At 41.2% G+C, this 12,553-nt stretch overlaps 1 non-coding gene across 1 annotated transcript; it reads left to right on the top strand.

Moving 5' to 3' along the window:
• The first annotated feature begins 7,668 nt into the window (after positions 1-7,668).
• On the top strand, positions 7,669-7,742 carry trnai-aau (transfer RNA isoleucine (anticodon AAU)). Its single transcript has one exon. It is a non-coding gene; the product is annotated as a tRNA-Ile (tRNA).
• The last annotated feature ends 4,811 nt before the right edge of the window (positions 7,743-12,553 follow it).

Here is a 12,553-nt window from a genome sequence, read left to right as displayed (position 1 = left end):
AGGGGAATCAACGTTTCGGGCATAAGCCCTTCTTCAGGAAATCCTTTTTTAGCTCTGATCTCCAGCATCTGCAGTCCTCACTTTCTCCTAGAACCTTATCAAATGCCTTGCTGAAGTCCATATACACCACATCCACAGCTCGACCCTCATCAACATTTCTAGTCACATTCTCAAAGAACTCGATAAGGTTTGTGAGGCATTACCTGCCCCTCACAAAGCCATGTTGACTGCATTTAATCAAGCCATGCTCTTCCAGATGGTCATAAATCCTATCCCTCAGAATCCTTTCTAACACCTTGCAGACGACAGACGTGAGACTTACTGGTCTGTAATTGCCTGGGATTTCCCTATTTCCTTTCTTGAAGAGAGGAATTACATTTGTCTCTCTCCAGTCCTCAGGTACGACCCCAATGGAGAGCGAGGATGAAAAGATCTTTGCAAGTGGCAAAGCAATTGCATTTCTCGTTTCCCAAAGCAGCTGAGGACAAATCTAGTCCGGGCCTGGTGACTTGTCAATCTTAATGTTTGACAAAATTTTCAGCATATCAGCTTCCTCTATCTCTATCCATTCCAGCATGCACACCTGCTCTTCAAAGGTTTGATTCACTACAAAGTTCGTTTCTTTCATAAAGACAGAATCTTTTCAGTTTGTTCATATTCAGAATTTCAAACTTGTTACTGGCCATTGAGCCTCTTTTTATCCAAATTGATTCAGGATCAATGTCATCACTCATAAAAAAAAACAAAACTGTGTGACTTAAGGAAATCCTTTCAGATCAGTTGTTTTCCCTCCTTTATAATCCCAAAACCAAAATAAAAAGAAAGGATAAGCCTGAACATTTGACAACAATTTACTGCATCTGTCTAATTGGTGACAAATACTTGTTTTAGTTTATAACAATTTCTTCTCTCAATCAAAAGATTGAACCATTGCAGAGTGGAAGGAGTGCTGCAATGTTCATGGCATTGTTCTCCAGCTGAAACATTAAACTGAGGCTCAGTCTACTCTCGGGTGAATGTAAAACATCCCATGGACAAAGGTGAGGGTTACTCCTGCTGACCAGTTGCTCCTTCTAAACCAGCATCAATAAGGCACATTTTCTGGACAGTATCACATTGCTATTTTCTGAAAGCTTGCTGTATACCAATTGGCTGCGGTATAGCCAACATTACCACAGTGCCGAGCCCAGAATTTGAGGAAATAATTCCCCTCACAAAGGAATCTAGAACTGCATGGCTGGTTTGTGATGTAGAATGACGTGAACAGCACAGGTTCAATTCCCGCACCGGCTGATTTTACCATGAAAAGCTTTCCTTCTCAACCGTTCCACTTGTCTAAGGTATGATGACTCTCAGGTTAATCTCACCACCATTCATCTCTCTCTAAGGCCACAGCAGCCCTATTGTCCTCTAGGAATATTGTGGCTTAAGCTTTACCTTGAATGATAGCAGTGATGTTGTATTTTCTTTACTTTCCAGTCTTTTTAACTCTGTATTTTAGGAAAACTTTTTTAAGTTCTACTACTGGCTGTTAGAATCATGACAAAGAGTTATGACAGGAAGAGGCCATTAAGCTCCACGTAGTAACATAGAAAATGTCAGCTGTTCAGCCCTTGAAGCCTGCTCTGCTATTCAACATGATCATGGCTAATCATCCAACTCAGTACAATAAAACAAGGAACTCCAGATATTGAGATCTGAAATAAAAACAGCAAGTGCTGGAGAAACTCAGTAGGTCTGGCAGCATCTGTAAACAAAAAATAAAGTTAACATTTCAATTCCACTGACCCTTCATCAGAAAGGTCAGTGAAACATTCAACTCTGTTCTTCTCTCTGCAGGTGCTGTCAGGTCTGCTGCGTTTCTACAGCACTTTCTGCTCTTTAGCCACTGCAGTACCCTTTCCTGCTTTCTGCCCATACCTTTTGATCCCTTTAACATGGTGGCTCAGTGGTTAGCGTTGCTCCCTCATAGTATCAGGGACCTGGGTTCAATTCTAGCCTTGAGTGGTTGTCTTTGTAGAGTTTGCATGTTCTCCCGTGTATGTATGGGTTTCATCTGGGTGCTCCAGTTTCCTCCCACAGTCCTAAATGTGCGCAGATTATGTGGATTGGCCATGCTTAAATTGCCTAGAGTGTCCAGGAATGTGTAAACTAGATAGATTAACCATAGGAAATGCAGGGTTACAGGAATGTGATGCGTTTGGGTGGGATGCTCTTCAGAGGGGCAATGTGGACTTGATGGGCTGAATGGCCTGTTGCTATAGTGTGGGCTTTTTTTCAAAATAAGAGCTATATCCAACTCCTTCTTGAAAACATTCAATGTTTTGGCTTCATTCGATGTCTGTGGCAGAGAATTCCATCAGCTCACCACTCTTTCGAAGAAGAATGTGCATTTAATGGTCTGTACCCTAGTATTCTCAAGCATCTTTCAACAATTATTTTATCAGAGCAGATATCATTGAGGTATTCTTATTGTTGGCATTGTTATTGCTGTGAATTTTACAATCCAAATATTCTATTTTATAAAGCATGGTGTTCCCGTTTCCGGTGCATTGTCAACTCTGACACATCTTTTCTCAGTGTATCAAAAATACATAGATGTATTAGCAATAATGCCTACTAGTTGTTTCATAGACTAGTATATTATCTGCTCAGTTACTTTTGTTTTTATGCAACAGAAATATAAGAAAATGTATTAAAATAGTTCATAAATTAATCAGTTGCCATTTCCTGGTTTCTGCATCTACCATAAGGTTTACTCAGTCTGTGTTTTACATGATTGCACATTCTCAGTTACAATGTGCTTTCAGAATTTTATAGTCGTGCATTTTAGTGATGGTACATTGGAACAAGGAATATTGATGAATCCAATAACTTACATGCAAACAGCCTAATAAAAACCTATATAAAAACAAATGATAATTGTAAATGTAGAAGATATTGTCGAGGCCATCATTATTCTTTTATTTTTCTCATTTTGAGTTTGGAACTGTGAGTTAAGTTGAAAATTAAACTTTGAACTTTGAACAGCTGCTTGATTTTTTTTAAAACAGAGAAAACAAAACACAGATGTTTGCTGTTATTTACCGGCCAGGAAAGATAATGCAGACTAATTACTGCTGCAAGAATACTATAGATAACTCAACACTGAGAGATTGCTATGCTTAAGAGACTAGTGGTTGGTTGTATGTTGTATTGGTTGTAAAGGGAAGCCAAAAGCAAAGAGCAAACTATCTCTGGCTGAGTTTTTGGGTAAGAGGCAATTTTGCTTTAGGAGTTTTAGACTGGGAAGCTTTTTTTTTGTATGGTTTGGCTCTGTTTAGTTGTTCGCCATTTATCTTCTTGGTGAAAGTCTTGAGAAAAGAATCTGTAAGAAATAACTAAAAGTCTCTAAAAGTCTCCAGAGGTTGTTTGTGTTGACTGGTGACTTCAGGATTCAAGCAAGATATACAGTCAAGAACAAAGAGACAATACAGCATAGGAGCAGGCCCTTCAGCCCTCCAAGCCTGCACTGACATATTTTGCCCTTCCATACTAAAACTGTCTTCACTTACAGGATCCGGACCCCTCTCTTCCTTACCTATTCATGTATTTGTCCAGGTGCTTCTTGAATGCTGCTACTGTGTCTGCATACATCATCTCCTCCGGCAATGCTTTTCAGGTGCTCACCAATCTTTGTGACAACGCCCTTGCCTCACACATCTCTTTTAAACTTCTCCCTCTGTACCTTGAATCTGCGTCCACTAGTAATTGACCCCTCCATCCTGGGGAAAAGCCTCATTATTTCCACTCTGTCCACGCCATTCCCAATCTTATAAACTTCTATCAGGTCATCCCTCAACCTCCAGTGGACATAAACCCAGTCTATCCAACCTCTCTTCACAGCTAAAATCCCGCATACCAGGCAGCATCCTGGTAAACCTTTTCTGTACCCTCTCCAAAGGATCCAATACTTTTAGTAGTGTGGTGACCAGAACTGTATGCAATATTCCAAGTGTGGCCTTATTATTGTTCTATAAAGCTGAAGCATAACCTGTCTATACATATACTCAGTGTCCCTTCCAATGAAGGCAAGCATTCCATGGGACCTTATCTACTTGTGCTGACACCTTCAGCGATCTCTCTGCATATCAATACTCTTAAGAGTTCTGTCATTCAATGTATAATTTTCACATGGACGTGACTTTCCAAAATCTATCACTTCGTAAGTGTCTGGATTAAATTCCATCTGCCATTTTTCTGCCCATGTTTCCAACTGATTTTTCACCTGCTGTATCCTTTGACTATCCTCCTTGCTATCCGCAACTCCACCAATCTTTGTATAGTCCACAAACTTACTAATTAGACCCACCATGTTTTGCTCCAAATCATTTATGTGGACCATAAACAGCAGAGGTCCCAGCACTGATCCCTGTGGAGCACCAGTAGTTACAACCCACCTTTCCAAAAATAAATCCTTCTACCGCTACCCTTTGTCTCCTATGACTAAGCCACTTCTATATCCATCTTGCCAGCTCACTCCAACGCAAATTGACTTCACCTTTTACACCAGTCTGCCATGACAGACCTCTACTTAAGTCCACGTAGATAAGTTCATATGCAGTCCTGGGCGACAGTTATTGCAATCATCATCAAAGCATTTCATGAAGGCCTGGTTGAAATGATTATCAAACTTGCAAATTATGATTTATTTTTCCTAATTTACTTCTTAACTGTGTTTGTCAATGTATGAATCTGGGTGTTTATGATTAAAAGAGGGCTGAGATCTCAGATATTAATTGGATTGCCTTGGTTGTTTGTCTGTGTTCTACTACAGCTACATACTTAATAATAAATTTTTAATTTTTGTTTAAGTTATAAACTTGGTGTCCATGATCTATTCTTTGTAAAGTGTGACTCAGAACACTTAAAACAATTTTGAGGATCGTTGAATGTTTTAATTTCAATGTGGTGCAAACCCACTGACAATGCATCTGATTTGTTTTGGTTTGCTGTTCCTGATTTATAACAATGTAAAACAGAATTTGAAACTATTGAAAATGTACACCTTCTGAAAGTGAACACTACCTGATACAATGAGATTTGAGAAGATTTGTAGCTCAGGTTGAGGTTCTGGATGTAGGTTTGCTCACTAAGCTGGAGGTTTCCTTTTCAGATGTTTCATCACCACACTTGGTAACATCTTCAGTGAGCCTCGGAATGAAGCACTGGTGGTGCAGCCCCCTTTCTATTTATATGTTTGAGTTTCCTTGGGTTGGTGATGTCATTTCCTGTGGTGACATCATTTCCTATGGAAATGCCATTTTCTGTTCTTTTTCTCAGGGCGTGGTAAATGAGATCCAAGTCAATGTGTTTGTGGATAGAGTTCCAGTTGGAATTCCATGCTTCTAAGAATTCTCATGTGTATCTCTGTTTGGCTTGTCCTAGGATTGATGTGTTGTCCCATCGAAGTGGTGTCCTTCCTCATCCATATGCAAGGATACTAATGAGAGTGGGTCATGTCTTTTTGTGGCTAATTGGTGGCTAGATTTCTGCCTGTTTGACCAATGTAGTATTTGTTACAAGTCTTGCAAGGTATTTTGTAGATGACATTAATTTTGCTTGTTGTCTGTGTAGGGTCTTTCAAGTTCATTAGCTGCTGTTATAGTGTGTTGGTGGGTTTGTGGGCTACCATGATGCTAAGAGGTCTGAGTAGTCTAGCAGTCATTTCCAAGATGTCTTTGATGTAGGGGCGAATGGCTAGGGTTTCTGGACATGTTTTGTCTGCTAGTTTGGGTTTGTTGCTCAGAAATCAGCGGACTGTGTTCATTGGGTATCCATTCGTTTTGAATACACTGTATGGGTAATTTTCCTCTGCTCTGCATAATTCCTCTGCAGTGTGTGGTGGCTCATTGAAATAATGTTCTAATGCAGCTTCATTTGTGTATGTTGGGATGATTGCTTCTATATTTCAGTATTTGGTCCGATTGTGTTGTTTTCCTGTCGACGCTGGTTTGAAGCTTCCCATTGGCTGTTCGCTCTACTGCAACATCTAGGAATGGCAGTTTGTTGTTGTTTTACTCCTTTTTCATGAATTTTATGCCAGTATGGGTATTATTGATGGTCTTGGAGGTTTCCCCCAATCTGTTTCATTTAGTGATGACAAAGGTGTCATCCACAGAGTGGACCCAAAGTTTGGGTTGAATGGTTGGCAGAGATGTTTGTTCAAGTCTCTGCATTACTGCCTCAGCCAAGAGCCCTGATATCGGAGATCCCATGGGTGTTCCGTTGGTTTGTCTGTAGGTTTTGTTGTTGAAGGTGAAGTGGGTGGTAAGGCACAGGATAAATGAACATCAACTAGCCACAAAATGACATGACCCACTCTCACTAGTATCCTTACATATGGATGAGGAAAGGCACCACTCCGATTGGGGCAACACATCCATCCTAGGACAAGCCAAACAGAGACACACATGAAAATTCCTAGAAACATGGCATTAAAACCAGAACTCTATCAACAAACACATTGACTTGGACCTCATTTACCATGCCCCGAGATAAAGAACAGGGAATGACATCACCATATGACATGATGTCACCACAGGAAATGACATCACCAACCCAAAGAAATTCAAACATATAAATAGAAAGCAGGCAACACCACCTGTCTGTTACTGAGATGTTACTGAGTATGGTGACAAAACGTCTGAAAATGAACCTTACAGCTCAGCAAACAGACCTATCAGAATTACCTGATACATTTAATCAGTATTTTTCAGTCTTTGAATCCTGAGTGATCTGCTGTTTGCTTGGAGCTTCCCTTTGATTTTTGTTTGTCCTTTACTTCAAACAGGAAGGAAGGGCTTTCCAGATGAAGGAAGTAAAAATGCATGGATGAGTATAGCTCCAATAACATTCAGGAAGTTCACCATCATCTAGACAGCCCACTGGATTAGCACCTCATCCAACACCTTCAAAATTCACATCTTTCACCACCAACACATAGTGGGAACATTGTACCATATGCACGATAAACAGCAGAAACACATCAAATCTTCTTATACAGCATTTTCCAAACATTGACTAGTTGGAAAGACAAGGGCAGAGACCCATTGGAGCAACACCACCTGTAGATTCCCATCCAAGTCATTCACCATCCTGGCATAGAAATATATTCACTAACCCCTCACTGTCGAAATCCTGGATCACCTAACAGTACTCTAGGCATACCTACGCCAGATAGACTTCAGTAATACAACATCCTAGCTCACTTAGCAACATTTTAGCTCATCAATAACTTCTCAAGCACAATTACAGATGGACAACAAATAATGATTTTGCCAGCAATATTCCATCCCAGCAAAAAAATGAAAGTACATAGGTACAGTGAGTTCTAAGCCAGTTGTCCGATGGGACTCCTACTGAAATAGATTGTAGATCATTTAATATACTTCTGTTATTTATGGCCTGGAGACATTTGCGGAGCAGAATCTTAATGATGCTTTTAATCAAACTATTCAGACATGTTACAGCATACCTATGGAGTGGGTGGGACTTGAGCCCTGGCTGACTAGCCCAGAGGTAGTGGCATGGCCATTGCACCACAAGAGCCCTTGAGGACATGCCTACGCCAGATATCTGATGCAGTGTGAGCACATGGTGGACCTCTCACTATATTGCACACATGTTGGTCGGTTAGCTCAGTTGGTTAGAGCGTGGTGCTAATAACGCCAAGGTCGTGGGTTCAATCCCTACACTGACCAAGTGAAGGCCTGAGGTGGGCCAGCCTGCCACCCAGCCAAGTTTGCAGTGTTGCTTCAGGGTTGGCGATTGCGTAGGGCAGCACAGTGGTTAGCACTGCTGCCTCACAGCGCCAGAGACCCAGGTTCAATTCCCACCTTGGGCAACTGTCTGTGCGGAGTTTGCACATTCTCCCCATGTCTGCGTGGGTTTCCTCCGGGTGCTCCGGTTTTCTCCCACAGTCCAAAAGATGTGCAGGTTAGGTGAATTGGCCACGCTAAATTGCCCGTAGTGTTAGGTGAAGGGGTACATGTAGGGGAATGGGTGTGGGTGGGTTGTGCTTCGGTGGGTTGGTGTGGACTTGTTGGGCTGAAGGGCCTGTTTCCACACTGTAAGTAATCTAATCTAATGTGCAGCCATCTTGAAAAATAGGTAGTCATGATTTGGAGATGCCGGTGTTGGACTGGGGTATACAAAGTTAAAAATCACACAACACCAGGTTATAGTCCAACAGGTTTATTTGGAAGCATTAGCTTTTAGAGTGCTGCTCCTTCATGAGGTGGTTGTGGAGTATAAGATTGTAAGACTGTCTTACAATCCTACATTGTAAGTTATTTCTTACAATCTTAGACTCTACAACCACCTCATGAAGGAGCAGCACTCCGAAAGCTAGCGCTTCCAAATAAACCTGTTGAACTATAACCTGGTGATGTGTGATTTTTAACTCTGAAAAATAGGTATAAGCAACCTTGGCAGCAAAAAGTAATGTTAGAAAGTGTGTATGGAAATGGCCTTCCAACTTTATAGCCAATAACAGTTAACATATTTAGTTTTACCGAAGTTCATTACTGGATTATATTTACTTCTATTAATCAAGTAATAAAAGATGCCAAAACATTTTGCATAAAGTGCATTTGAATCATAGCCAATGTTCTAAGTATATAAATAGAGCAGAGTAGTCAAGAAAATTCTGCTTTGTGGTTCATCCAACACTTTCTTCTACTGACAGCTTAAGTTCCTTATCACATTGCATGTTAGAACTGATTGCTTCCTTCATTCTCCTGCTATCTGCCAGCTAAAGGAAATGATGGGTGTCAAGCTTGTCAGCAGTCATCAACTGCTGCTGTAAAGCATCTGATTATATTTTTGACACATCAGCACAAATGAAGCAATGAAGCTCAAAACCTGTTCAAAGATTTCAGCAAATATTTTAGGATAAAGTCTTACGTACAGTTATTTCAGCTCTCCTGTTTCCCGCACTTCTTTGTGTAAGTTACACAATTCTGCGCAAATTGTTGGACATTAATAAATCAAACAAGATGTACATTCCTGACAAAGAAGGTACAGTAACTTCTCTGTCAATCCAGAAAGAAACTGTGCTCAGAAATGCACCATTTTTCTGAGGAGAAGTTATGGTTTTGGCATCGACTCAATCTTCTTTGGTCCTTGCCAAACATAAAATCTTCAGCAATCCTGTAGCAAATTAGGACATAATTTCACCCCAGCATTAAAAAAAAGCCTCTTGATTTATTTATAAACAGTAACTTGACTTGGTTTTATTGTACAATGAGTTTACTACAAGAGCTGGCTTTTTAATAGGTGTCCAGTCTGCTACCTGTGAGGAATCCTATTTCAAGTAACCGGATCAGTGAAGACTACACTCACTGACTTCAAGAGAATGAGGGGCGATTTCACAGAAACCTATATAATTCTGACAGGAGTAGAGAGGGTAAATGCAGAAAGAATGTTCTCATGACTGGGGAGTTCAGAACCAAGAATCGCAGTCTGAGAATCTGGGGTAGCCCACTTAAGACTGAGAGGATGAGAAATGTCTTCATCCATTGAACATAGAACATAGAACATAGAAGAATACAGCGCAGTACAGGCCCTTCGGCCCTCGATGTTGCGCCGATCCAAGCCCACCTAACCTACACTAGCCCACTATCCTCCATATGCCTATCCAATGCCTGCTTAAATGCCCATAATGAGGGAGAGTCCACCACTGCTACTGGCAGGGCATTCCATGAACTCATGACTCGCTGAGTAAAGAACCTACCCCTAACATCTGTCCTATACCTAACCCCCCTTAATTTAAAGCTATGTCCCCTTGTAATAGCTGACTCCATACGTGGAAAAAGATTCTCACTTGTCGACCCTATCTAAACCCCTAATCATCTTGTACACCTCTATCAAGTCACCCCTAAACCTTCTTTTCTCCAATGAAAACAACCCCAAGTGTCTCAGCCTTTCCTCATACGATCTTTCTACCATACCAGGCAACATCCTGGTAAACCTCCTCTGCACCCGTTCCAGTGCCTCCACATCCTTCCTATAGTATGGCGACCAAAACTGCACACAATATTCCAGATGCGGCCGCACCAGAGTCTTATACAACTGCAACATGATCTCAGGACTCCGGAACTCAATTCCTCTACCAATAAAAGCCAGTACGCCATATGCCTTCTTCACCGCACTATTTGCCTGGGTGGCAACTTTCAAAGATCTGTGTACATGGACACCAAGATCCCTCTGCTCATCCACACTACCAAGTATCCAACGGAATTCTTTGCCATAGAAAGCAGTTGAGGTCAAGGCGTTAAACATTTTCAATTGTTAAATATAGTTCTTAGGGCGAAAGGGATCAAAAGGTATGGGGAGAAAGCAGGAAGAGGTTACTGTTGGATGATCAGCATTGACCATGCTGAATGGGGGAGCAGGCTGTAGGGCTGAACAATCTACTCATTTCCTATTTTCTATGTTTTATATGTTTCTATGACTTAAAAACAGGTTATCAAGAAATACTTACAAGTTTTGTTGGTCTACACGGTTGGGTAAATATAAATTAAAAGCTTTAAATATGTTAAAACTTTCAAAAGATGTTGATTTTTGCCTAATTATAAAAGCTTAACCTTAAGTAGATCCTCAAAGGTCCACAAACAGATGGATTTTGTGTAAACTTACCATGGCAATTCATTCGATCCAGATGGATAGGTGCACAGTTTTATGCACCTCGCCAGATTCTCACTCAATGCTACTATTTTTGAAACAACTTGTATTAAGCTGAGAAAACAACTTTCAGTGGGCACAATCCACATCTTCACTTCAATATCTGATGAATTGTTCTGGAGAGGCTTTGAAGAGGAAGTAAAAGAGGTTTACTAAGATGGTGCCTGGATTGACATTTATTAGCTATAAGGAGAAGTTAGACAAACTTGGATTATTTTCACTAGAGCATCAGAGGCTGAGGGGCAACCTGATCAAAGTATATTAAATCACAAGGCACAAATAGGGTGGCTAGTTGGAATCTTTTTCCCAGGGTAGAATTGTCAAATACTAGGGGGTGTAATGTCTAAGGTGAGAGAGGGAAAGTTTAAAGAAGGTGCATGAGCAAAGCTTTTTACACAGAAGAGGAAAGGCATCTGGAATGCACTGCCAGGCAACAATTAAGAGATACTTGTACAGATACAAACCGGTAGGAAATAGGGGGTTATGGACCATGTCCAGGCAGTTGAGATTAGTTTGAAATGGCATCATAGAACATAGAACATAGAAAAGTACAGCACAGAACAGGCCCTTTGGTCCACGATGTTGTGCCGAGATTTAATCCTAATGTAAAATATAATAACTTAACCTACGCACCCCTCAACTCACTGCTATCCATGTGCATCTCCAGCAGTCACTTAAATGTCCCCAGTGATTCTGTTTCCACCAACACAGCTGGCAACATATTCCATACATTCACAACTCTCTGCGTAAAGGACCTACCTTTGACGTCTCCTTTATACCTTCCTCCTAATATCTTCAAACTATGACTTTTTGTACCAGTCAATCCTGCCCTGGGAAAAGGTCTCTGGCTATTGACTCTATCTATTCCTCTCATTATTTTGTACACCTCGATCAGGTGTCCTCACTTCCGCATTCTCTCCAGAGAGAAAAGTCTGAGCTTATTCAACCTTTCTCCATAAGGCAAGCCCTCCAGTCCAGGCAGCATCCTGGTAAACCTTCTTTGCACCCTCTCCAAAGCCTCTGTATCTTTCCTATAGTAGGGCGACCAGAACTGGACACAATATTCCAAGTGTGGTCTCACCAGGGACTTGTAGAGCTGCAGCAAAACCTTGCTACCCCTGTTAATGAAAGCCAAAACACCATATGCTTTCTCAACAACCCTATCCACTTGGGTGGCAACTTTGAGGGATCTATGTACTTGCACACGCAGATCCCTCTGTTCCTCCACACTGCCAAGAATCCTGTCTTTAATCCTATATTCAGCATTCAAGTTCGACCTTCCAAAATGCATCACTTCGCATTTATCCAGGTTGAACTCCATCTGCCATTTCTCAGCCCAGCTCTGCATCCTGTCTATGTCACGCTGCAGCCTGCAGTAGCCCTCTATACTATCGACGACACCCGCAACCTTTGTGTCATCTGCAAATTTACTAATCCACCCCTCAAACTCCTCATCCAAGTCATTTATAAAAACTACAAAGAGCAGAGGCCCAAGAACAGAGCCCTGCGGGACCTCACTCAACACTGACCTCCAGGCAGAATACTTTCCATCTACAACCACTTTCTGCCTTCTGTCAGCCAACCAATTCTGAATCCAGATAGCCAAATCTCCCTGTAACCCATACTTTCTGACTTTATGAATGAGCCTATCATGGGGAACCCTCTCAAATGCCTTGCTGAAGTCCATATATACCATATCATGGTCATATATATGTAATGGACTGAAAGACCTGATCCTGTGCTGTACCAATCTATGTTCTGTCTCATGAAGGAAGATTTTCCAATTTTTCCAAGTGATATAGAAAGCATGGTTTTAATTATTTGCAAT

The sequence above is a fragment of the Chiloscyllium plagiosum genome, unplaced genomic scaffold (genome assembly GCF_037043375.1).
Source record: "Chiloscyllium plagiosum isolate Xiang-an unplaced genomic scaffold, Cpla_swu_hap1 HiC_scaffold_7, whole genome shotgun sequence".
Lineage (NCBI taxonomy): Eukaryota > Metazoa > Chordata > Chondrichthyes > Orectolobiformes > Hemiscylliidae > Chiloscyllium > Chiloscyllium plagiosum.
Note: the sequence above shows the minus strand (reverse complement) of the source record. Positions and strands in the feature narration are given on the sequence as shown.